Here is a 27,706-nt window from a genome sequence, read left to right as displayed (position 1 = left end):
ACTTTAAGAATGTTATTCAATTTTTTGTATTTCAATTTAGTATTTCATTTATTTTTTAAACTCCGGGCTTAAATCAAAACTGTATAGAAGACAAATCGTAGTAAAGTTAAACGCGCTCCGCTTGCAAAGCCGAGTCATCGTCATTGCATGGCTTATAGCTATCTTTGTCTAATAAAATTTCATCCTTGCTTGAATACCACTCGCAAGTCTGCAAGTATTTCTGGTTAAAACACTTTCGAAAAAACTATAAAGAAAGTGTCTTGAAAGCTTTAAGGGTTAACTTAGACATCGTCGAATATAAATTATTGCCAGCATCTGACTAGCTCACAAAGATCTTTAAATATGAATATGTTATTGTTTATATTTGATGATTATAGACATGAAAATGTAATTTTAAGGAGTAATTTGTATCATTGTTTTTTTCGAAAAATTAAGCAGAACCTCATGGATTCAGATATTGTATATAGATACCTATTCGCTTACAAAGTAAGTGATTCAAATTAATGAAGCATGGACTATATCGTTGATAGATTTGCAGCATCTCTATATCTATGAAGCTTGTAGGAGACTATAAGAAACAAAAAAAGTCCCAAGAGGGAAACAATACATAATAAATATGTATGCGGATTTCCCACTGAGCTCAAAGGCTCAAGTGAACAAGACATGTAAGAATAGAGGATAACCGATTGTCTAAGACACTTTTCAAGTGGAAACCGAGTTCTAGCACACCACTCGAAAGACTGATGAATATGCAACTCATCATGGCCAAAGAGATTTTCAGTAATGTTTATCAATTACTAATTCAATTTGAAGTGCTAATTTATTTAAAACATCATTCTATGCATATGTTATTGAAATTCGTTTCAAAATCATCACTATCCCCAATATAAACTCATAGGAAAGGCTCGGCGTGTGATATAAACACATCAAACGTGGCGTCCGTCTATTTTCAGAGAGCCGGCCGGATAATTGACAGGCGACTGTTATAGAGTAGTTCAAGGTGTACTCTTAACTACTAACCCGCTCCCCGTATAACCTATTAGCACGCCGCTCAGTGCATTACTACTGGAAATAGTTTGTGTGTATGTTTGTATGTATAAATGGGTAGTGCAATTAAATCACGCACCACGGACGGACATGCCAGCCACAACTTCCCAACGCAATAAATTTGCAAAGTTCCAATCTACTGCTCCAACTAGCACACAGTTCAATTTATAGTTCTCTTGAAATGTACACTCTAGCATACTAATACGCCGCTATCGGGTTTAGATGTACGACAAAGCGGCCACCGTGTGCCGTTCAAATCACTACACAGCCTATATATATTTCTGCAAATAGATTGGTATATCGTATATATATATATCCATATATGCATTAACTTTGTGCAAGCAAAGTTAAAATAATCAGTTCAATACTAGTAAAATGTTTATATAAAATCAAGTAAAAGGTTTGTTTTTGCTCATTTTATAGCGGCTGAAAAATCGGATATTAGTAACAAAAAAACGTTACTAAACAAAGTCATTCTTAAATTCGGATCAAAATACTTCGTTATATTGAGATCAGTCTTCGTTACAATGAAAACATTTTGTATGAAAGTTTTTCGGGGAAAATTTGAAGATTCGTTATTTTGGTATTCGTTACAAAGAGTATATTTATCCGAACAGTTCTGCTAGAGAGTAATTATTGTTATAATTGCATACATATTCATTATAAGACTAATAAAATTTGTATATTATGCTGATTCTATAATATCTTTTGTGTAACAATCAAATATCCTTTCCTTATAATTGGTTCTCGAGTATTTTATTAGATTTTTATATATCACACTTTAGAATATTATTAGGCGGGTTATTAATTACTTCCTTCTTTTTCTGTACTGCTTTAAAATATTATTGTGTCAGAGTCACTAATTATCACAAAAAATGATTATTTATTTATTTCTAATAGTATCTTATTGTGTAGTACCTAAAACATCCAATAAAATTCAGTGAACTGTTTTTTTTAATCTACGTTGTCGTATGCATTCCAAAAATAAAAAACCTGACAAATTATTTTTATAATTTAAAAGCGTTATTTATCTGATAAAAAATACAATTGTTTCCCATTATGAATATTATGCACATGCTAAAAGCAATTTAAAAAATAAGCATCCAACGTTCAGGAAATGAAAAAATAAATTAAAACAAACATTTACACTCTGCTTTAATATGCGCATTCCAAGCGCGGATAATTGTCTATCTATTGACAATATAAACCCAGGATATGCCATACACATTCACACGGGCACACACATAATATAACACGAGTTATTGATTATTTTCCCACAAATACGCAAACAACCGAGCTTGATCATATCACGAACATAAACACGAGAGGAAGTTATAATGTGATAAATCAATCATCCGCTCTGGCCCACTCGCGATTACTCTCTCATTCGATGTTATAAATTGAAAAATCTACGTCTTCGAACTAATGTGGGTGTACCGCTGCTGAAAAGTGTGCTGAATAGTTAAATATTTAAATTCTGAGCGTGTTAAAAATGTGGAACAAAAGTAATTTTCCTCCGAACGCACGCTGAAAGTAGCACGACAGTGCATTTATTGGTGTGTTGTGGCTTAAAATCGACACGTTATCACCCCTCGCTTTCGTATACTATATATCTATATTTTTAATTCCTAGCTATGAATTTTTAGGCTTTAAAATACGACAGTTTTGAACATAAAACCGTTTTAAAATATTCATTTACGGTTTTTAACTACATGAAGCTAGAAAAATAAAAGTCATCTGAGCTCCCATCTTTCCCTCATTTAACCCTTAAATGCATGGTGTTGCAAATCTGCAACAATTGATTTGGGCGCTTATAACTCAATATACGTTCAATAAAAAAACACTATTGCATATTGTTATATATGTGTAACAAACGCCGAGCCATTATGCTTTCAAACTATTCCAATAAATGTCTCTGTACGCGTTATAATGCCATTTAAAAAAAATCTTTGGGTGCAAACTTGTCACATATTTGGGAATTTTAAAATTAGTTTTTATTAGTGCAAGTATTATATTGATCCATAATGATCAAGAGAAACATATTGAAACTGCCAAAATGCAATGAAATTTCAAAAACAATTTGTGAAAAATGTGGTGTGTTCTTATGTTTTAATAAGAAAAAAAATTGCTTTAAGAATTTCTATTTGAAAATATTTTTGTAATAATATTTTCAATTTTAATATATTTTGTTTGAATTCTGCATGATGTTGCATAATAACAACAAGCATTTTTTTATAAATATAATCTACAAATAAGCCTGAATATTTTTTTAATTATTTTTGTCGTCATTTTCAGCCAAATTTTAATATAAAATTTTTATTTTTTTGAATTTAAAAAAATGCATTTAAGGGTTAAGCCCATCAGCATCGTGCAATGACTTTTTATTTATTTTTATTGGGCATTTTGTAATGTCAAAATTTTGCTTAATTCCGAAAATCTTTTATATAAAAAACTGTTGAAACGCTGCAGATTTTAAACAATCGCGCAATTTTCATATATATATATTTTATCATTTATATTTCTTAGTAGCAGTTTTCATACCCTAAAGTAGCATTGGTTGGCCCTCTTGATCCTAGTGAATATTTATTTACTTTCCCAATTATTCTCCATGATCTTATTATCATGGGTAATAAAACTCTAAGGATATCATACTAGTGCCTCTACTAGAAGCGTTATAATGCAATTTAATGCATTCTCGGTGTAGCCTCTACTTGATGAAACAATTTTTAATGTTTCTAATGGGTTATTTTGACAATATGTCAATTATCGGTGACTTTAGCTGCGAGCTGAAAATTTCAGAACGCTCTAGAAAATCGCGATCGCGTCCCTTATTCTTAACAGTCACGGCCAGGCCGTCAGTGAATGAGAATGCACCTATTGCAAGAGACCTCCAGCTTCTTACTAAATACAATTATGTTTTCGGCGATAGCTGCAAGGAGCTAGAAAATATATGTGTATTTATTTATTTTGTAATATTTAATGGTTTAATTGTACTTTTCGTATGAATCTTTAATAATATAAATGTTAAAAAGTGTCTTTAAATATGCTTTAATCGAATTTATTGTGAAAATGCTGATGTTTATAAATTTTTCCGTTTTTAACGCCTCTTTCCAAATACTTTATGAAATGAAAACTATCTTAATCAAATAGTTTAGCTAGTGTTTCCTTTATCAAACATAGCTAGAACATCACAAGTGTCTATATTATACATGTGATGGTTAAGCGAAATCTTGCTAATGTTGCTAGTATTGCTTTTTACAATTCTGTGAAAAACCTTCTTTGATAATATTTAATTCGTTATCAATACGTCGAAAAAAATTGCACCGTATCTCTAATATCAGTGCTTTCATCCAAAGCTATGAAATAAGACTGCAGCATCTGCAAGTTTTTAAAACCAATAATTTCTGCTAAATAAACTCATTATGCCTTGTTTAGAAATTATATTTAAAACATAGCTTGCCTTTAAAATTGATTAAAAAGGCATTTTTTTTAAATAGAAGATTTTTTCAGATCTATTTAATTCTATATATGGCACATTCTTTACAATTCATTAAATTGTAAAATCAATATAATATCCTAAAAACTTATGCTTTGAGCATAGCAATTTTGGGTGTTGAACTTGAGGGAAGGACTTCGCACCTAGTAAGACGCAAGTGGAAAATAGTGAGAATTTTTTTAGATTATATTAGACTATGATGGGCGAGATGTTTTCTCTGAACAGTGGTAGAGAAGCTGGCGCAGGGATGTTGTCCGTGGAAGATCCTTAGATTTCTGGTTGATGTGGCAGTGACGGTATTGCGGTGTTTGATCCCTCTGTTGCGGTGCTCGTATGGTGGTGTTGATCCCTCTCTGGTGCGAGCGTCCATGACAGTATGTTGTCATGGACATGGGCAGGGGGCGTCTTATGATCACATAGTGTGTCTGCCGGAGTCCGCCAAGTGCCTTCTCCTTATTGGAGTCCAGACTTAAGTCTCCGCAGCAAATTTATTTATTTTTAAACCAAAAATAGTCGTCAGTCTTTTCTAATGAAACGTTTTTTTTATATAAATTTTTTCATCGTCTTATTAGTTTAACACTGTAGAAGACTAAAAAACATATATTATTTTCAAATTGTATATATCTCACTAAACTCTTGTGCCTTTCAAAAGCGGCAATATAATCTCTCAATTAGAAAATCCATGTCGATGTAGTCTATACTGGCATTCAAAAAGCATTCGACAAAGTTTGTCGTAAGGTATTTCTTTGGAAGTTAAGCAACCTCCCTCATATAGTCATGAACTTGCGCCTAGAGTGATTTTTTTGTTTGTACCCTTTAAACAACAGGGGAATGGAATCACAATTTATCAACATCAAATATATTGTACGCTGCCTTTTTGGTGGACAAAAGCATTAAATAAAATGAGTAACTTACTTACTGACTTTCCGTCGTATATTAACATTTTTCGCTACAGTGCACAAAACAAGAATTAGATAAATATTTTAATTTTAATGCATGCCCAAGTAGTGCAAAATCGTCGAAATTAGTGTCGCTGCATATATTCGCTAATTCGGTCGTTTACACAATTCGTCCGCGATTCAAAGTGAATGTAAATATAAACACGGCGGGGTATTACCGAGTTTACAAATTATACTAGTTTACATTTAAACAAAGCGAGACCCGGAGCGTGCTTGTGCACCATTTCGGCAAAATCCTGATTTAGCGCTTTTGCCCGTAACGTATAATACATTACAATATATTCCAGCGCGAAGATGCTGCTCGTGTAAAGCGGTTATAATAAAATACCGAAATGCGAAGTGTAAAATTATGTATGCTATACGGTGATGATACACATAGTTGTCAATGGCATTTCGTAAATAGAAACGAAAGGGCAGACGTTAAACATGTATGGTTTCACCGTGTGTTATACAAAAAGAATGTGTGACGTATTTATATTTAAAAAGTATATAGCTGTATAATGTTAACTGATACCGTAATAAAACAAAGCTTATAAATTTGTAATAGTAGGTACAGTATATTTAAAAATGCGTTCTTCAGAACAAATCATGAATTTATGCTCTTAAAATTATTTTCGATGAATACAAGTGTTGATTGGAAAGTGGATAGAATAACACATATTCAACAAAATGACAATTCGTTAAAATTTCGAGATCATTCTAACGATCTTTTTGAACAAACGAAAACACGGTTTGAGAATACGGCCACTATTTTTCATAATAATAGAAGGAATATCTCGCGATCAAACAATTTCGTTTAATTATAAATATTGCAAAAACCATATAATATCATATTCGTCCTAAGACGTTAATCACTCATAAGTATCACCAAAAAACGCGCTCTCAACAATGTATTCTACCCTGCGCATAATACAGTTTCTATTTTACTCTTTGTTTACTGATCGCCGAACCGTTTCTCTTTTAAGGCGTGAATATTTTGTAGGTATGTCCAAGAAGCGATGCAATTGACTCGCAAACATCCTCATCTGCGATTCGCCAGATCTGTCCCAAATCAGCATTAAAAAAGATGTGACACTTGTTTACCTGCCATTTAAACTTTACGGCCTGATAGTGGCATCTACATTTCTCGATATATGTGATAATTTATATATGCTTATAAAATAAAGTTTTACTATTTTTTTTAAAGTCTATTTTGGCCTCAAAGCGACACACTTTCGAACTTATTCTTTCCTTTAGTATTTAAATGATAAATTTGGCACTACTTCTCCTAGCATTATAAAGACAAATCTCAAATTTCGTTTCTACTCGAGAATTTTTTGAAAAAAATGTGAAATCTATAATTCAAATTTTTTGAAAAATTTTATAAAACAATTTTTATTATATAAAATAGAATTTGTACCAATATTTTTAAAATGTTTACAACCACTGCTCTTTTAATAACGTTACATAAGTAAAAGCGGGTTCATGCCTAGCCTGAAAGTTTTATTTGGGGTCTGGGAATGACAAAAAATTGTTTACAAATTTTTAACACCGTAACTCGCCTTACTTTTGCTTAAGTAATAAAAGAAAGCACTAAGATGTTTAAAAATATGCATACTTTCTTGGAAGATCGAAAGTATTTGAATAACCATCATTTTTTGCGAATTTCTATTACTCTAACCGGCTGGCGGCTTTATCTATGCTTTGGTGATCTAAGAACCCACTCCGATTAGAGGAAATTACGCATGGGATTCAGCAGTATGCAAAACGATTAAGGGCTATTTTTCTTTTTCGATAATCCAAAAAGATTACTTTTATAATGTTGTTGTAAGGTAGCAACAGCTGTTATTAACAATCGTCTCAATATTAATATTAACAGCCAAAGAGGTCTTAAAATTTTTGTTAAAAAATTGTAAAATATCAATTCTGAGCTAAGCTCCAAATTCGAACGTTCAATTAAAGAGAAATTATACAATCGAAAATACCAGACATTGATGTCATTAATTAAATATTTGCAAAATCCAAAATGATTTATAAGTCAAAAAATTAATAACTTCTTGAGTTATTTTTAAAAGCCAAATATGTAAAATGGGGGAAAAATTTTTTGCAGATTATTGGCTCAACGAATTCTAAGGACCATCGCGGCCCAATAAATCATTAAAGATACCTTTACAAAAGGACATTTGGTTATTATCCGTTCTTATATCCCAGCGCCTTTTTTTTAGGAGCTTTGGGATACGATTTGCTGAGTTCTCGCTGAAAGTTCTATGTCGCTAAGCATTTCATCAAATTACTGAAAGGTGCTGTCGACAATCCAGCTATTCTCGAGAAATTCCAGTTTTGAACATCTTCGAGAATCACGATTGCGTCCTCTGTTGATATCCGTCGGGGGTAGAACGTCCGCACTTTCCGCCTCGTCTATGGCTGTTTCCATCCGGTTTAATGTTAGCTATGAGGAGCTGGTCCAGTTAGTGTCATTTAATTTTGATATTTGATGATTTTTTGTTTGGTTTTATTATTTTATTCTAATTATGTATATATTTATACATTTTTTGTGTATTAGATAATACAATTATTGTTTTCGACCATCGTGACGCTTAAGGGTAACTTGCTAGTTCACCATGGTCCTAATTTAATCTAAATAAATAAATATAAAGTATTTCTCATTAGTAATTTATAAATACATATAATATGTATATATTTTTAATCGAATAAAAATGATAGCGCTTGTTAGAAAAATCGAAAAAATACATCAAAAACACAATAAATCAAACGTTCAGTCAAACAGCAAGTTAACCATCTTTCGCATGATACACGACGCATCATAAATACATAATATATTTATTTTTTTATGTTGTTAAACATCGAGAAAACGCGGAAAGAATAATCCGCGTGAGTGCTCCATCAATACGATCGCGTACAATACATTACATAATGCGCGGCATAACATACTAAAAGATTTATGCCTATAAAATTTATTTAGATAATGGCGTTCGGAAACGGGGGCGCCCCGGGCAAATCCTGATTGATGACGGCAACTTTGCGACATGACAACGATCCTTCGAGAAAATAATAAAACACAAATTGATACCGAGCAGCAGCTTCCCTTTGCCTCCCAGCGCCAAACAAAGAAATGTATGGCGAATTTCGGGCGCCGAGTACGGCCCTGTGCTCCTCGATTCGTTAATCGATTCGCCCCGCGCGATTCCATTACCGTCCTTTTTTCTTCTATATATATTTTTTCTGCTCGGCACACACCAGCGGAAGCGTGTGTTTTGTTTCCTTTTGAATGGGTAAGTTATGAGGGTCGAACCGGAACGGTCTTCAAGTTTGAGAAGCGCTGTGGAGGGGATACTAGATTGGCGATTGCGGTGGTGGGAGACGTTTCATATGCAAATTTACAACATAAATTACTCAAAAGCGAATTCTGCTACAAATTCGTATAGGTAAACTAACAATACCAATTCAGATTAGTTTCAATTATTATATATCTGGAACGTATTTATTCGAAGACAACGGGAAACTAAATCATCGCTAAGAAAATACGTTTATTTATTTACAAGTATATATACAGTAAATAAAATATAAATATAAAACGATTAAAAAGTTCCAATTTCTCATACGAAACGTTTCTCTCTGCGTTTACTTCTTTAAACAATCTGGTAGCTTTTATTAAAATAAAATCCATTAATATGCTGCATGGTTGTAACTAGGGCTTACAATATCTGTAATCTAGATTTTAAGTATTAATAATTTACCCTACTTTCAATGTAGTACAAAAATATTACGAGCATTTTTTGTGAGATGCTCGTAATATTTTTGTACTACATTGATATTGAGTAATATTTTTATACTACCATGCAGATATTGAATATTAAAAATCTCGTACAGTTGTGATATTTTCAATATATTTTCCTTCCTGGAATGTCTTAATATAAATGTATTTAATGATGAAATGTTGCACCTATAATATTAATTACTTAAAATATCATTTATCGGCATGCTAAATATTAAAAAAGTAAACAGCTGCGCAATACCTTTTTTTGTTGAATACATATAACATATTCTCTATGAGCAAAATTAGCTCGTTATCAGAGAATTATAAATACATTATATGTAAGAGCATGCTCGATTTCATATAATCATCACTATTCATCTGTGAAATAAGGAAGATCTAGGATTAATAAATATATGCGACTCGAATCCATGAATTTCAGATCAATAGTCAGCGACGAATATCACTCGTCTATCACCATCTTACGTTTACCGATGTGATAAAGTGTCTGATATATAATACTTTTAATTTGAGACGCATCTAGTGAATCCCAGATGCTGATCTTAGTTTACCAATTGCATCGCTTGCATATTTCACCGATGAAATATGCGCCTTGAATAAGTCTAACTGCAAGGTGAATACGTATCGAAGGTCGTTAATGTAAGGTGTAGATCATAATAGCCATTTTTACTTTCGTTAGACGCATTGTCTATTGCATTTTTAACGCACAAAATGGTAGTTTTTATGGTGTTTAACGAGCGGTTCAACGGGTGGATACGGAAATTTATCTATATACGTTAGCGCCATTGTTTCAATTGTTACGTAATTGTGATATTGAGTATTATCTTATTGTTAATAAACCTTTTAGCAAAACGCAATGCTTTTTTCTGTCTATATATTTTATATATAGACAGGAAGTGACATATTGTAACAAATGTGTTTTTATCCATTTTGAAGAAAGAGCTTTTTCTAATACTCAAAAGTGGCATTTCAAAAGTCAAATACTCAAAAGTATTTTTCAAGAAACAGAATAAATAAAACATTATAACAAAATATTTTTTACTAAATTTACAATCAAAATAAAAATTCGCATAGTTTTGTTATATGACCATATTTAAAACATATGTTTTGATAATGCCAAATACCAAAAAACTCGTCAAGTTTGACCGTATATCAATGTTAGAGGAACTATATTATTTTCTTGCGTAATAATATAATAATATAATGACAAAAAAATAAAAATAATACAAGTAATGAGATGAGAAATTAACTCTTGAATTTCGCACTACGATTACATTCAACTACTTTGTAATTATTTTTTTAATACATATTAGATATGTTCTATGAGCTGAAGTAGCGCATTATTAGAGAACTTTCAATATTTAATATATATGCCCTAGCTCTATTTTAATTAATCATCACAATATTCATCCATGAGATTAAAATTCACATAATCTATGATGATCAATCAAATCATAATTATATAATAGTCATTAATTCCGATCTTTTAGACCCTATATAAATTAAAAACACTAAGATCTATATAGTATTCGAACCCAGGTCTTTCAGATCAATTGTCAGCTACTTACACCATTCATTTATCGTTCTGATTATAACATTAACAATAACATTGTGATGTAGCTGCCATTGTAGTTGCTAAAAATTACTTTATTATATTTTTTCTGTTCTCGCAGATCATAGGAAATATAAAGGCATAATCTAAATTTACCAAATAGTGACTTCTACGTATTTTTCGCGGATTGTAAATACGCTGGCATCAGTGTAATATATCTTATGGTGACTACTTTTAACATAATAATATCAAAATTAAAGAATAAATAGTTTTCGCTAAAAATAAAAATTGCATTCTTTTTTATCTTTCCTTAAACATATGCAGTATGAAAAAAATACTTAAAAAAATTCTAGTTGGTGTATATTTAATAGTTCTATATTTTTAAAAAAAACGTTATTCTTTCGTAGAAGTCAAAACTTGATATCCCTTTAATGAAATCCATTTCCTAGCACACTTTTACTGTTGGAATTCGTCCACAACACAAGAAGTATGAAATTCACTGATCGAAAAAATAATCACAATCATAAATACAGTATCCAAATACTATAAAACGTGACTCGTTTAAAGTACCGTGGTAGTGCAGCGACTCCTGATAAATATTGGAAGTAGGAAATTTTTTTTTTAATAAAACTTGTACTATCTTCAACGCTTTTGTAATCGCCCTGTTTGCGAGCGTACATATCAGTTGTGCAATCGGTTTATTCTTATATAGCGGAGGCCATACATAGTGAATGGGCAACCGCGAAAACATTTCGTTCCATCTACCCATCCATGAGTGCATGCTCCGGAGGGTATGGCGCGAAAACATGCGAATAAATCTAACCCTCCCACTCCAAATGAAAATCCGCCCTCACTCCGCGGGATGTAAACAAGAGGGTGGTTAAACAGTGCAACCAAACAGAGCGCAGCACTTTCTGAACGGGTCGCATGTTGATAATTACTTCGTACCTTTTAACCCATTTTTCCTGATTGGTAAAATTCTATAGCAATAATTTGAAAGCACTGAGTTACATATTTTTTAATTGCAGCTGTACGATAAACACTGAAAAATATTTGGTACCATTTTCATATCTCAAATGTATACAATCATAATTTTTATCTTATCATATACGTTATTTATGGATTAATCTCATTGTAGTGCCCAAATATTGCGCCAAGTAGCAATGAATATAAGACTTCTTTCTTTCTTCACAATCACATTTTTTCTTAAAAATGTACAAATAATTAATTACTGCGATAATTTTTTAGATTAGCTGAAACCCTATTTAAACTATACATGATACGAAATGAGTGAAATTAAATATATTTCATCTAAGAATCACCTCATAAAGTTTTACCCCCTCTAAAATTTATTTTGAGTAAGCAAAGCACGACTCAGACCATTTCTCACTTCCTGCTGTAGTCTATCCTACGTCTCCAACATATATATTAATGCCTATAGACTATCGATACTAATTGTGACCTGGAAACCGATCGCAGTCGCCGATCGTGAAGGTTTAGGTCGAGAATAAAGGTGAAACACTTCGTTGCCACATAGGCTTTGAATTAAAGTGGCGCAAGCGGTGATACGCCTCCATCAAAGGGCGGTGGACGTGAAGATTCATCGTGGACCTAGAGGCTTTGAGCCAAAGAAAATACGGTGAGTTAAAATACCACCTCACACAGGCACTCACTAGATACGGTCGCTTTGGAACTTATCTACATAGAATAAGTAAAGAAGCGACCGGCGAGTGTCGAACCCGACTTCAACTGCCCAGCATGTACAGAGGAAAGAAGCAACCTAAGAGGAGCTCTTGGCGTAGAACATATCTCGCCGAAGAGTATAGTCCCATCCATGCTGAAAGATGCAGATTTTTTATTAGCCTGGCAGCAATTCGCATCGCGCGTGATTTCTACCAAGGAAAGGGACGAGCGAACCAGAAGAGGCACCTTAAGACCTGAACAAATGTCTTAAGAGCAGCTAAGACGGCTAAGAGCTTAAAGCTCAAGAAGCTGCTTCTTTGAAGCATTGCGTAAAAGCCATTCCCAGAGATATGTTTTAGTGGGTAAAGTCTTTAAAAGATTTCCCCTTAGAAAAGAAAAGATTACAAATGGCAATTTATATAGATACCCCGAATGCATGTGCTATTATTTTTCCAAGGCATTTGCATAATCTTATCTTAATCTTTACTTAAGTCAGGTACTTTGACTTAATTTTCAGTTTTTTTCTTATAATAAAGACCTTTTTGTCTTATACGTTTAAAGCCCGTATTTGTATAATATAATATATCATATGCGACCGTCGTTATCGCCGGGATTTATGATTTATTAACATCATATTTGAATTCTCAGGCCTATAAATTTTGCTTAAAGCTTTTTCTGACTTTTTAAATCAATTGGGCGGTCAAGCAGGTTGATGCACATTAAAATTTACCCTTGTACTTTAAAATGTTATTTAAAGTAATGGAACAGATAGATTAAAATAAAAGTTGAACCAGCAGTTTAATTAATGGTAGACCGCGATACATATCAAAGAGTAGAATAATTTCAGTACATGACAGAAAAAATTAAAAGACATTTTATGCGTACTAACTGGATCTCAAATAGTTAGGTTTAGAGTTGATCCGAAAATAAAACACCCAATACTCATAAGCACTAGAAAAACTATCCATTTAGATATAGATGTTATTGTTTAAATAATAATATAGAAAAGGCTGTATTGTATAAATATTGTAGAATATATAGTCGTAAACCCTCACAAAAGCCTCTCTCTTAATGTAATAACTGAAATAACATTTGAAAAATCAATATTTTAGTTTTAACTCAATCCTGACTCGGCGTCCGACGATATGTAGAGGAATATGCGAATGAGTTTAATTCCCCACTCCCTGCTTTCATCAAATTGCTGACCCAATTTTGTAGACGAACGTCATTTTCATCATAAGATAAGCTAAGTGTATAGATAGATAGACAGATACCATTCGACTAGATTAATTAATTATTATCTCCAACGAATGATATATCTAAAAATAAAATTGATTTGCTCTTATATTTTTTATTCCGTTGTTAATAGTCAAGTTTAGTATCGTGTTAAACCGACCAGATTGTATCGAGACCAAAACAATATCGTTAAAAAGGAATTATTGCGCGCTTACAACAATGTACTGGCAATTTAACGGATTATTTCACTCGGGTGAGAGATCCAAAGCTGTTTATATTATATATATATATATGATACTATACATGATACATGTAACTTAGCTGGTAAGAGTTTTATATAAAAGACTTTTGATGATTAAAGAAAACAATAAAAAAACATCTACGTCTTATATCCAAATAAATATTAATAACTTTATTTATTTTAAATTCGTAAAAAAATTAAAATATATATATAAACGTATATAAAACACCTCATACATTTTTAACGAACACAGATTTGCCATATATCTGAAACTTTTCTATAGATGTGTCAAAATTTTGCCTTTAATTTTAATTATAATATTTATAATAAAAAAATGTTATACGTATCAGCTTGTATTTATTAGGTCAATATTTGTGTTTGATTTTGTCCAGTAATTACAATTTAATAACTGGACAGTAGTTTCAATAAATGGTCAATTGATAAACTGTCTAATTATATTTAATTCTCAGAAATTAAACAGTTTTTTTACTGAATGTTATATTTTTAAATCAATTAGTTATGTTATATGTTAACAGTGAACGATAATATGCGTTTCTATAAATTATGTATTATCAATGGCTCTTTAAAAATGTAATATAAAACAATTGTATACAGAGATCATAATTCTTTGAACAGTATTATTTATGAAAAAGTTACAGATTATTTTTAATTATTGACTGACTATATATTAATAATATTACTGACATTTCATTTAAAATTTACTGTGCATTGAATTTGATGCTTAAAATGTCTTGAACTATTTAGGTATATTGTATAGAGACTCTTATTGAAAGATCTTTTAACTTTTATTGCGCAGTTTTCACAATTATTATCGTTGAGAACACAATAACAATATTTATATTTTAATATAAAATATACTGACAGTCAATTCACAAGACATGTATCCAAAAGTCGCTGTACATGTGTTTTTTTGGGATAAATAAATCTACGTCAATATTTTTGAAAGAAACGTATAGTCCTAATTACTAAAACTTAGCGGTTGCTATTTTTAATAATAATAATTAATTTACAACAGATTTCATTAAAATAAACAAACTTTGTTATCTCAAGTAAACTGCTTAAAATTTAAGACAATGAAATCTGAACAATATTTGTATAGCAAAATTATAATAGTGTATCTTATCAAAACCATATCGGGATAAAATTTACAAAAAAATATAGCATTTGGGTAATGTTCTAAAAAATATTAGATTTTTAGGAATAGACAAAGCAGGATAAGTCTTATTCATTCTTTTTTTATTATTCATTAAAATATAACTTTTAATGAAAAACAATAAAAAAAATCTAAGAACTTAACAATACTATTCATTATAATTTTGGTTATATAATATAATAATTTTATATTTTTTCTGTTCTAAAAAAATATTATTTATAATATTTATCTCTTTGTAAATTTATGTTCTAATACCTATACCATAAAACAGAAAAACATGTGTATCTGTCTGTCACAAAAAAATTCAATGAAATTACATCGGAATACATTTTCACCGGTAGATGTATATTGCAACTAGTGAAAATTTAATTTATTTGGCAGGTGCTAGTGAAATTATGTGCTGCTCTAAGCTGTCATTTGACAGGTTTGAAATTTGTAATGAAGCGACGTAATTAGTAGTCTTTAACTGACTGACTCTAAATTGTATGGCGACACATCACATGTTAAGAACAAAATATTTCTAACGTTATTATTCACTGATATTGACCAGTGAATTTTTAAATCAATTGTTTACTATATTTTAACTGGCCTAATTAGTTAATTTATATTTATATTTGTGAAAATATAACTTCACTGAATAATACACATTCACTGTAACAGTTGCGAAACGTCTATTTGCTGTTCAAGCCCAACCTTTACTGAACCCAACTTGATCTAATGAAGATTCTAAAACTAACTATAGTTCGAACTTTCATTGGGTTAAATTGTTGATCTAGTGTGAAAATGTATTAGAATATGATTTTACTAGTGAAAATATAAATAAAAAAAACATTCATTGTAACATATGTATAAAAATGAAAATGACAGGTGGTTAATAAATGATTTGCAAATTTAATAGAAAAAAATAAGAATACATCAATTATACAAATACATAAATTTACTTTTTATTGTTTTTATTTTTAATATAAGATAAAAGTTACTTCGCTATTTTCAAACACTTTCGGAAGCGATGTTATGCCATTGCTAATAAATTTCAAGTATATAAATAGAAAGAGATTGAATTAAGCTTCATTACCAAGTTTTGATTGTTTTATAGCATTAGCCATTATCATTCTAAAAGTACCTTAAATTTCACGAACCTGTTTATTAGATACTTCTGCATTTTTATTATTAAAATATTTTTTGATTAAAAAAACACATATTTGTGATGAGAACGATTTAATGGCATTTTATTTTGGGGCAATAGCAGTTTATAAATAAAATATTCTTACTCTTTATAAAAAATTCTAATTAAATTATCTGAGTTTTACGATTCATTCTGATGATGAATGATGATTTATTCGAATCCTATCCTTACAAGACAATGAAATTTCACTAGTGGATCTTAATTGTTTAATCTCATATATTTAATCAGAATTTATTATATTAAAACAAAGAGATTTTCCCTTATTCATTCCACTCCACTTTTAAGCACAACCCCGTCGTTACCGAGCGGGTCAATTCGACCCGCACGAAAACGAAAGTCCGTAATTGAATGTGTGCGTTTTTTCTCCGCCGATTCAATTAGCTCAAACCATTTAGGTTCGCTTCCGGTCAGGGCGAGCTGCAAAAAAGTGCCATCATTTCGGCCGTTCGGTCTGATTGGACGGCGACGGTCCACAATATGCCCGACAATTTGCCCAACAATTTCCATAACGGTAAAATCGACGGAGGAAAAACCGTCGGGATAGCTCGTCGACGGCGACACCTGGTGAGCAGTTCCTGTTTTTATCCCGCTGTCGCGCGTTGTTGTAAAATTTATTCGGTTTAATATAATTTACTGATGTAATAAATTATACAGGTCTTAATAGGTTTCCTTGTTATAAAGTGTGTTCAGCTTGTTATTGTATCGATTGGAAACTGTTCGTCAAAGGATCAATTTTCAGTGTTATTGGCGTTGATATTAAAGCATTGACAGCTGCGAATAAAGTATTTATTTATTTTTTATTATAAATCTAACATAATGACTTGAAAAGTTTCTCAAATGCGTCATGATGACTAGCATACAAAGAATAATTACAAAAACAGTTATAGTGCACACCTAAAATAGATGAGCACCATCCCATACACATTTTTCCAGCTCCTCATAGCTATCGCTGAAAACATCCTTGTGCTTTGCAAGCTTCTTGAGAAGCTGAACAGCTCGTGCAAGTTTTGGTATGTATAATATTTAAATAATATATGTAAAATAATTATAAAATATCGCATTTAAACATTTTATGTAATTAATTCAGAATAATCTACTACAATCATTTTTTATGCGAAATATCTTTACTTTTTGTATGAATGAATTTTTATAATACATAAAAAATTAAAATATTATATGTTGAAAATAATAAGTAAAAAACGTTAATAAACATGTAAAACATATTTTTGATATATTGCATGTATGTATTTCTCAATAATTTCTCGAAAGGGATACAAAAAATTCATGTTTCTCTTTTAATTATTTAATTTAATTTAATTTATATTGTATTTTGAATGGTTCATAACTGCTGCAATTTAAAAAATAGTTGTTTTAATCTGCTTATATCACAGATACATATAAAGCAGGTAGGTTTTTCAATTACCACTTTGAAAACATTTTTGGCAATATAAGTTGTATAACTGAGCTTAGAAATTATGATTAGCAAACATTTTGTGTAGACTTCTTTAAACAAGCAAACAAAATAAAAATGCAAGGATGAAAGAACTTAAGAAAGGTTTAGCAAGAATTCGTTCGCCGGCTCAATGAAACAAAAGTCAAAATTTGCATGTATATGCTATATAAAATCATACGATAAGATAAGGTTATTTATTACAAAATATCATGTGATAAAAAGAGACAGTTAATCAAACACGCCTTAAATATTTTATTTATATTATATTATAAAATAATTTTACCTCTTTTTGTGATCATTTGTATTTTAATTATTAACTATAATATAATTTAATATTGACCTAAATTTTGGTAATGCTATTACTAAAAAAATGCATATTATTCGATATTCGTGCTACCTAATAGCATAATAAAGATAAATTATATTACATTTATTTTCATATTCTAGTTACTTAATGTTAATCAAATTTCTAAGATTTTTGATTAAAATCAAATTAATGTCCTCAAAAAAACTCTTATTCTAATACAAAATTATGAAAATTGGATGAACATTAAATATCTAGAATAATAAAATAAATATAATATAATTAACTTGTTGGTTCATCGTTCATAAAAAACAATATGTAGAGAATACTATTTAATAAAATATATTTAAAAACCATTGATTTTATTTAAAAACTATGGAAATAGGTCGATACGCTGAAATAAATGGATCAAGCATAATATGGGTAAATTATATTATATTTATTTTAATATTCCAGATATTATTTACATCATTTTCGATTAGAATCCGTGTATTTTAAGTACATTATTTTAATTAATAGTATTCACTACATATTGCATTATGTTATATTTATTTTATTATTTTAAATACTAAATGTTCCTCTTATTTTCAGAATATTTTTATGAAAGCCATTGTTTTTTAAGTAAATAGTATTTTCTACATATTGTATTTTTTTTCACGAATGGTATGCAAAAATAAATAGATCAAGCATAATATATGTAAATTATTTTATATATTTAATGCTGATTTAATTTCCATGATTTTTAATTACAATTAGAGTTTTTTGAGAACATTATTTTATTAAATAGTATTCTCTACATATTGTATTCATTACAGATCACAAATTAAAAAAAGATTATCTATTTATCTCATACATTATAAAATATATATATTTTGCTACAGTAAATTATTTTTTATTGAAAATCTTAAATTAAATCATTTTTAAAAAATACGAAATCTAATAAACAATATTCACGATTATATACAATTATAATAAAGAAGCAAAAGTTTACCAAAATTGAAATTAGCAGCTATTTTTTTTTTCGATAATGTTTTACTGTGTGTAAATTTATTAAATTTTATGTTCACGATTTAGCGAAAACAACTTAAGTGATTTCAATGAATCTTTCTATTAATATTAATAAAAAAATATTTTTCTTTTTAGAATAAACTTTTTTCTTAAAATTCAATAATTTTAAGTATCATTATTATATTATTTTTTACAAATCACAAATTAAATCAAGATCATCTATTTATTTAAAATACATTATAAAATAAATATATATATATATTGATATAATAAATTGTTTTTTATTGAAAATTGAATACTTTTCAACAACCTTACATAAAAACTTTTATTTAAAAATAGCAAATCCAATAAACTAAGCAACACTCACGATTTTTTAAAAACCTAGAAGCATTAATACATTTATAATAAAGAATCAAAAGTTTACCAAAATATAAATTAGCAGCTAAATTTATTTTTCAATAATATTTATTATTTGTATATTTATTTAATTTTGTGTTCACGATTTAACGAAAACTACTTTATTTTTAAATTAATAAAAAAAATTTAAATAAAATGTTGAATATCATTATTAAATTACATATTTAGATATATCGGAGACTTTAACTTTAAATTTGGTTTTTTTAATTTTATTTGCTTTGCTCTTACTCTCGTAAGACATAAATCATAAAAATCTCACATCTCTGAGATGACAAAACAATTTTTTAAAAGTCAAATATCACTATACGCAAAAAATATTTTCGCACTTCAAGAGAACCAGATAAAACCAGAAGATATTTTATTTGTTTAATTTTATTGAATTTAAATAAACTACACAGTTTTTTTTGTCCTTACTGTAACGTTAACACTTAAAGCCATCTATATATCTGATCGATCCATTATATCAGTACGTAGTATATCGAGTATTTATTCCTTAAAAATGTCAGTATTTTATATAAGCGATTTGTTTTCGATTACTTTTATAACCAATCGTATTAAATTACATAAATATATATTGCTGTATGAAATTTTTTTTAATTTTTTTTTTCATTTCACATCCGTAATTGTAATTTAGAGATTAAAATCATAACCATTTGGAAAAAGTTGCGTATTTCTATAATACATATAAGTGAGGTATCTCTGTTTGAAAAATATACACTATACAGTGTTATAAAATCAAATAAAACGTAGTTTTGAATATAAGGATTAGAGGACGTGCAATGTTCGAAACGTCAAAAGTTTTATCAAAGTATGAAAAAGTTTATTCAGGGGCGGTTATAACGTACAAGCGCTCGTCCACTCACCGTGTGTTTTGGCGCGCCGATCCGCGCTGGTTCTGTTGTTATCTGTTGTAAACATGGCTGGTGGTGCTTCTGTCATTGATCGCAGTCGTCCTTTGTTCGAGAACAGCTGGTCGATCGATGCTCGATAGCTCCTTCCGCGTGCGGGCCCCGGCCTCGGCCCCCGACCGGCTACGAGTGTCTACGGCCGGCTACGACTACTATATTTACGTACGACTACTACTCCTTTTGCTTTGAACGGAAAGAGAAAAAGACTCTTGTGTAACGAAAAATGACACCAAAACGTTTCGAAATGAAAGTGGGGTAGTTGTATATGTTGCGTCGGTTGCGGGACGGTCAGGTGGAGAGAGCCGGCGGCGGCTATGCCTTGAGCGCCGCAAGTGGCGTTGGAGGCTTTCGAGGTGGAAATGGGGGCCCGCCGCGCGTCCGGCGCCCGACGAAGCCTCGCTGACACTGAGAGGTGCGCGCGCCACGAAGGTCCGCTCCTCCGCCCCTCGCGCCACAACTCCACTGCCAATCGTTACGCGCTACAAATTCAAATTCAAAGTTTCAGCTCTTTTCAGGCCCGTAAAATAAACGGTGCTTACGTAGTTTACCCCTGCTTCAGGTGCAGGGGTACCAAAAAAAACATAAGCCTCAATCTGTCACCCTCACAAATCAATTAACATAGCTATCAAATACGTTTATTGTCGGCGATCATTTATTTAACAAAACTTCCATGACGTTAAAAGCACCATAAATAAATTTATCCACAACTATGCTTTTAATTTTTTATTTTTTTGCTGTTTTATTGCCTATCCACACCCTCTATAAAAATTAGAAAAATTAAACATATTTTTTAAATCTTAACAATAATTACTAACTTTGATGTAAATACAATAAACTTGGTTATACCAAATCTTTTATAAAACGAAATGGGTCCCATATACATATATACATATGTACATATAATATATCGATGGCTTAAAGTGTAAAATTGCTAACTCCAAACTTGACAACTTGAAAACAGGAAAATAAAACAATATCTCAAATTTGTAGTTTAATTGGAGATTTTGGAGATAGCAATTTTTTGAGAATTTGTATTTTGATTAAAGATACAAGATGACATTGCTAAGTAATTTTCACTTAAAATTAGAGTTAGTCTAAGCTATCGATATGTACATTACTAGGGGTGTCACATTTTCACAAAATATAATAAAAACTATAAAAGCAAATTAAAAATTTTCAAATCAAATATGCAGTCAGTGTAAAAGTCAGTAAACTTATTTTAATAATGTGGGTGTTTTTTATTGATACAAAATATTTATTTAATTTTTTTAATAAAGAACTAATTACTGTGTTTTTTTTTTTGTTTTTCCAAAAAAAAACTGAAAATTCTCGGGATTCTACAAATTTGCAACCCCGTCTAGGGATTGCAATAACGGGGTCCCGGTATTCTAGTCGTTTTTTAGATATTAAAATACGAATTTTGGAAATATGAAATACGGGTATTTCCGTATCTGAAACTAAAGCAAATTTGAAATGGAAATATAATTTATGTTTTATTTAATATGATAAATTTAAGAACCGCGGTGTTAAATATTCACCAGATGATCACTTCACATGATTACATCTACAATAGAAAATCTTTTGATTTGTACTTCTATCGATTTAAGAAATGTTAGAAGATTCACAAATTTTCCAAGATCACCAAAAACGATCAAAAACAATATTTTAGCAAAAAATTTAATATAATATACGGTCTTAATAAATGATTTTTGTTGTGACATCGTTAATGTTTTTACTACTTATGTAAAAATGAATTTATTAAATGTTTTCCTATATTTTAATATTTTTAACAAATTAAAAAGGGTCTACCTTTTAAAAAAAATTGAGAGCCAAAGCTAAATATGATTGCGTTTCAATAGTTCTTCAATGCAATTTTTATAAATTGGAGAATCGTTTACCGTAAAACTAAAACTTAAGATACAACAATTCATTCGGTCGACATTCGTCTACAATACATCAAAATTTGACCAGTTGTACAGGTAGAGCAAAAAAGATTTATTATTTTCCGGGCAATAGTCAGTCCCTCACCGATTGACCCCAGAGACTAATCGACTCCAAGAGCCAGCCGATATCCGGCCCTTTTCCGACCTGATTAACAAATCGTTAAGCAAATTGATCTATAGCACCGATTCAACAATGTTTATAACTATAAATATATAAAACTGTTATTAAGCAATCAACAGTATTACAACCAAAAGTCGAATATTAAAATTACGTTTCTGAATTTTTGTCCATCGTTATAGAGATAAAATATTTATAATATATAAAAACTTATAAAGCGTTTTTTTTTAGTTAGGGCAAATTAATGCTAAACATTAACATAAAGCACAAAATAACAAAAAAGTTAATGGCAATAATAAGTATTTATTCGTACTTAATACGACGCAAAAAGAGTAATGTGAATTCCGCATAGACTAGAAATTGTAGTAATGTGTTATATATGAACAAAACTACTTTATTTTATCTTTCTTGCCTTCATGGAGGCGAAATCCTTGATATATATATTTTTATTTAATAAATGTCAATTGAAAAACAGATACTCTTCAGAAAAATAATAATTTAATCTCCTTAAACGAAAATTAAAAAAACCGCCATTTTTTATTATTAATAAATATAAATTATTTTTTAATTAAAGCAGCATATTTGACTACCAGAGTTTCACTTACTCTTGGGCTATTTTCATGTTAACCGCTTTGCAGAATTCGAGTCATTTATGCAAGATGGATCACCGGCTAACCTGAGGCGTTTATTTATTGTATTTATATACTTTCCAGCGTATACAATATACACTGTTATATTTGGTGAATGAAAGTAATAATAACAGACTTCTACTTATTTAAAGAAAATCAAACACCGTATCTGTGTTTGATGAATTGTCTTGACTACACACCAGCAGAACTAGATAGGCTTCTGAGCTCTGAAAGAATGTTATTTTTGATCCTGTTTTTGTATTATATTATTTATTCAACATGGCCTGGACTTTTATTATGTTTTTGAAGAGTGTGCCACATTTTACATGTATCTAAATCGTCTAAAACTAATTTATGGTTTTTAGCATTTTCTGAAATAACAATTATATCATTTACTTTTCGAATATTATTTATTCCTCTGCCGGAACGTAATACTTCTGTTCGATCCTCGGGTACTGCATTGAAAATTAGTTCCGGGTATAAATTAAAGAACATCGGCGACAACACGCAACTTTGTCTTACTCACTTACGTTTGAATAATATAAATTACCTTTCATGCGAATTATAAATAAATAACGATTTATTGCACTAAAGCAATATTTCATCAAATAGAATTTTCCTGATTTTTTTTTAAACATAACTATCATATATATTATATATTATATATATACGATTATTGAAATATAAATGGAGTTGAATAAAGATAAATATATTTTTTACTCAACTATTATTTATCATATTTAATTTATTTAAAATCATTTTAAAAATTGAAAACCGCTGGGCTCTTATAAACTAAATTGTTATAAAATAGTTAATTATCGCCTATAAATGAAGGGTTTTATTTTATGATGTGGAACTCTGAAAATGCTCATAAATGAACATCTTGCATTTATATGTTGGCAGATTCACAGCATTTCTTTTTATTATTTTTTTTTATACATGTACGGTGATCGATAACTTCAAGAAAATAAAATGTGAACATTTGTATTTTTGCTTGCTGATGTTTAGCCCGTATTATTTGTAACTCACATTTTTACGTATATTTAATCATATATAATAAGATTCATTGATCCCACTTATGATTACTATATTTCATTGAAGAAAAACATGCATAGCACTTTTTAATCTCCATATACAATTTTCTACATTAAAAATCTGTTTTTCTAAAACTGCTTGATTTATTGTTGCATCTGGACTTTTTATATTGTCCTTATGTTCTGACTGGCCTATTTTTAAACATTAAAATTATATTTTATAAATCTTATTATGATATATACAATGCAATGATGTCCATAATTTATATAATAAACATAGTATTTTCAGTGATTGAACTTATTTTATATGTATTCCTACCCCTGATGCTGTCATGCAAACCCAGACCATAACGCTTCCGCCATTATATTTGACTTTAGGTACTACGCAATCAGCTTGATAATCTTCTCTGACTCTTAGATACACGTGTACTACACCAGGGGCGCAAAATCTTAAAAAATGATTATAAGTATGATTATTTTTAAAGTTATTACTTTAATATTTTTTTTATTTAAACTAATTTTAGTTTAAAATTATCTTAAAGTTGAATTCATCGGACCTAATTACTTTCGCCCAATTTTCAGATGTACAATCTCGGGGATTTCGGGCCCACTCTAACCTTTAAGTTTTATTCATTTCTGAAAACCACGGTTTGTGCCTGGCTTTCTTTTTCTCACCGTCCGTTTATCCGGGAGTCTTTTTCTCACCGTCTGTGAAAAAATGGATGGCCCTCCGCTTGTAGAGACTTCCACCTGCCATAATAATGGTGCAACATTATTATGGCCAAGGCTGTATATTGATGACATATGTTGTAAAAATCACACATATCCAAAATAGCATGTAATGATAAGAATGTGTCAATAAAATTTCACTGTCAAATTGAAATGAACATTAAAATATTCTACAAAATACTTCACTGTTTTAAATATCTGTCAGAAAAGAAAAGTTGGCCTCTGAAAATAACAGAGAAATAAAATAAGTAGATAAAGATGGTATATTATCCTAATAAATTAATATAAACCATACAATTGCCTGCCTTTCCTTTAAAGTGGACGATTATGGAATTAGAAAATTGCTAGGTGTGATGAAAAAATAGCGACAACATTAGTTTTTATCATAAAGTATTCATTTAATCTTTATAATAATATGTTGGCAATGCCTTCTTTAAAGTTATCCTCATCAGATACATATAATACAGTTTCATCATTTCTTTCAATCCGCAAAACATTTGTGATATGCACTATTGGTTTTTATCTTTTACATGTTCGCAAAATGTTATCCTCTCGGTGTTTTCTTTGTCTGAGAAAAATCGCAGTGTGAATACGATTACTGCAGCGTCACGACGGTGTCGATTGTGCTAAAAAAAGTAGTAATTAAATTGCTGCGTTATCGTGGTGCAAAATCCAAGAATTGTTTGCTCGCAAGTATAGTTGCTTTTTTTGAATTACCTCACGCGAACAGGGTAAAACTAAAAAGAAATACCCTTCCACGGTGGTATGAATTCGTAGTCAAATTTACTGTTACAACTTGTAACAAACAACAAGAAGAGCCTTTACATTCGATTAAAATTTACGTGCATCTTGTCTTGGTTCTTCAGGGCCTTTTCATCTATACGTATATATAAAAAACATGTACAAGACATATTCACAAAGTAAATATAAAAGGCTAGTAAAAATGGAAGTGGTGTTCCGGCGTCTTATTGGCTGCAAAGTTGCTCCTCTTAGACCGCAAAACCCAAAAGTATAGTAAGTTAATAAGTCAATAAGTCAATCCCAATATTAGACGATTTAGAAATATTATTTTGCTTTTTTATCCTAACTAAAAACAGTTTGTAACAAACGAACCTAAATGCTATTGTTTTTCATTTTTAGTAATATCAAAACTTTCTGGAAAATAAACACAAGATCATTTTAACATCAAATTTCTTCAATCAATCCGCTTTTGACAAATCACAAAAGTTGCCAGAACAGACAGCCGCTTTAAAAGTTTCGCGAGGATAGTGAGTGGAAATTGTAACGCAACCACTGTTCCGTTACAATCCATCACTTTTGAAAGAGGGCCGCCGGGCTCTGTGATGTGCAATTGTCCCGTTGCAAATTGCGAGCGTACACGATGCCTGCGATTTTTGTCTAAGGTGGCACGCGAGCGCGCAAAGTTTTCGCAACAAAAGTGTCAATCTGTACCATGGCACGCGATACGCCCGCCTCCGGTGGCAATTAATGGCTACAATTAGACCCCGTCGCCGGAATAAGTTACTTTTTATTTAACCTTTTCAAGGTCTGAAATACTCTAAAATACACCTCGTAAAGTTCTTGAATGAGAAACATTCACTAATTAAATACAATTTAGTAAAAAGCAATATGCCATTCTAAAGATGTAAAAAGCGGATGTTTTGATTCCATGAAAATTATTATATTATAATATTTAAAAACAAAATGATTTCTTTCCAATTATGTAACGTTTTCTACCCAATGGTATGTAAAGCCATTTGAACTATTTCTTAAATTTAACACTATATTTTATAAAAAGAATAGCTAACGATATTTTTATGACGGGTAATGTATGACATAACCTCGAAAATTATTATCATATTTTTTTCAATAAATTAGGATTTAATTTTAATTATTTTATTTTTTACCTTATTTTCCCACAGGACAAAAAAATTAAAATATCAATGGAGGACACTAAAAATAAAAATGTTGTTGAAAAAATTGCTGTTGTAGCTAAAAACTGGAATTTTTGTTCAAAATCCGGGGAAGATAAAAGAGGACAGATTACCGCAAGAGCAACCTGTCCTCCTTTATCCTAAAATATGTCATCTCGGATTTTTTGTTTGAGGAGGATAAATTGCTGTAGGAGCTAAAAAAATAAATAATTTCAAAAATGTATTCATAGGTCATCTTTGAATTTTTTAGGAGAAATTGCACCGGGACCTCATCAAAAAATGTCTTCTTGGATTTTTTTTGTTCAAGGATAATCCTACTCAAAGATGAACGTCTAGTCAATTTAGGTAAAAACATGTTAAACATGTAGTTTAAAACATTCTTTCTATAAATGACTTGACTCTCGTATAAAATTGCAATTATCAAGATATTCACCTTGTTAGTTCTACATATTCTCAATATTTTTCAACAATGCGATTGTGTTTTAAAAAGCACAGCAACCATAATTTCATGAAATATCAACTTTACAAATAACTTCGTCCATAACGCCTTTTTATATTTTTCATGCATTGATTCTGCATAAAACTACAAAAACCAGTACCTGCATATTCATCGTCGCTGATGTGCGTCTGAAGGGGAACTAAAATTAAAGGTAACATACTGAGATAATATATGATTTCGCATTAAAACGCCAATTATGTAGCAATAATAAGAATAACAATCTATCCAATAAAAGTTTATTTTAAAAATATTTCATTTCAACATAGCAACTACAGGAACATACCGCATTAAACTAGCTTTGTCTGAATTTTATCTTATCCTTCATCGAGTATGTTCTTTATCAAAGTATTTTGGATGCTCCAATAGAAACATTGCAATATA

At 30.3% G+C, this 27,706-nt stretch overlaps 1 protein-coding gene and 1 long non-coding RNA gene across 8 annotated transcripts in view; one reads left to right on the top strand and one right to left on the bottom strand.

Moving 5' to 3' along the window:
- Camta (Calmodulin-binding transcription activator) overlaps positions 1 to 20,846 on the bottom strand; it is a 307,476-nt gene extending 286,630 nt beyond the window's left edge. For all 6 annotated transcript variants that reach the window (XR_015808914.1, XR_015808915.1, XM_088181638.1 and 3 more), the window contains exon 1: positions 20,395 to 20,846. The gene's annotated coding sequence lies outside the window, so the exon portion shown is untranslated. The remainder of the gene's footprint in view (positions 1 to 20,394) is intronic.
- Positions 1 to 27,560, top strand: part of LOC148237979 (uncharacterized) — a 34,300-nt gene extending 6,740 nt beyond the window's left edge. The window contains exons 3-4 of one of the 2 annotated variants that reach the window (XR_015808917.1): positions 27,077 to 27,171; positions 27,423 to 27,560. This is a non-coding gene — a long non-coding RNA (uncharacterized LOC148237979). Of the gene's footprint in view, positions 1 to 10,950; positions 11,118 to 27,076; positions 27,172 to 27,422 lie in introns of those variants that run through there. The other variant, XR_015808916.1, reaches the window with a different exon arrangement.
- The last annotated feature ends 146 nt before the right edge of the window (positions 27,561 to 27,706 follow it).

Source organism: Plectrocnemia conspersa, unplaced genomic scaffold, assembly GCF_051122295.1.
Source record: "Plectrocnemia conspersa isolate PC_06_02 unplaced genomic scaffold, ASM5112229v1 ptg000002l, whole genome shotgun sequence".
Lineage (NCBI taxonomy): Eukaryota > Metazoa > Arthropoda > Insecta > Trichoptera > Polycentropodidae > Plectrocnemia > Plectrocnemia conspersa.
This window is presented reverse-complemented; position numbering and strand designations above follow the sequence as displayed.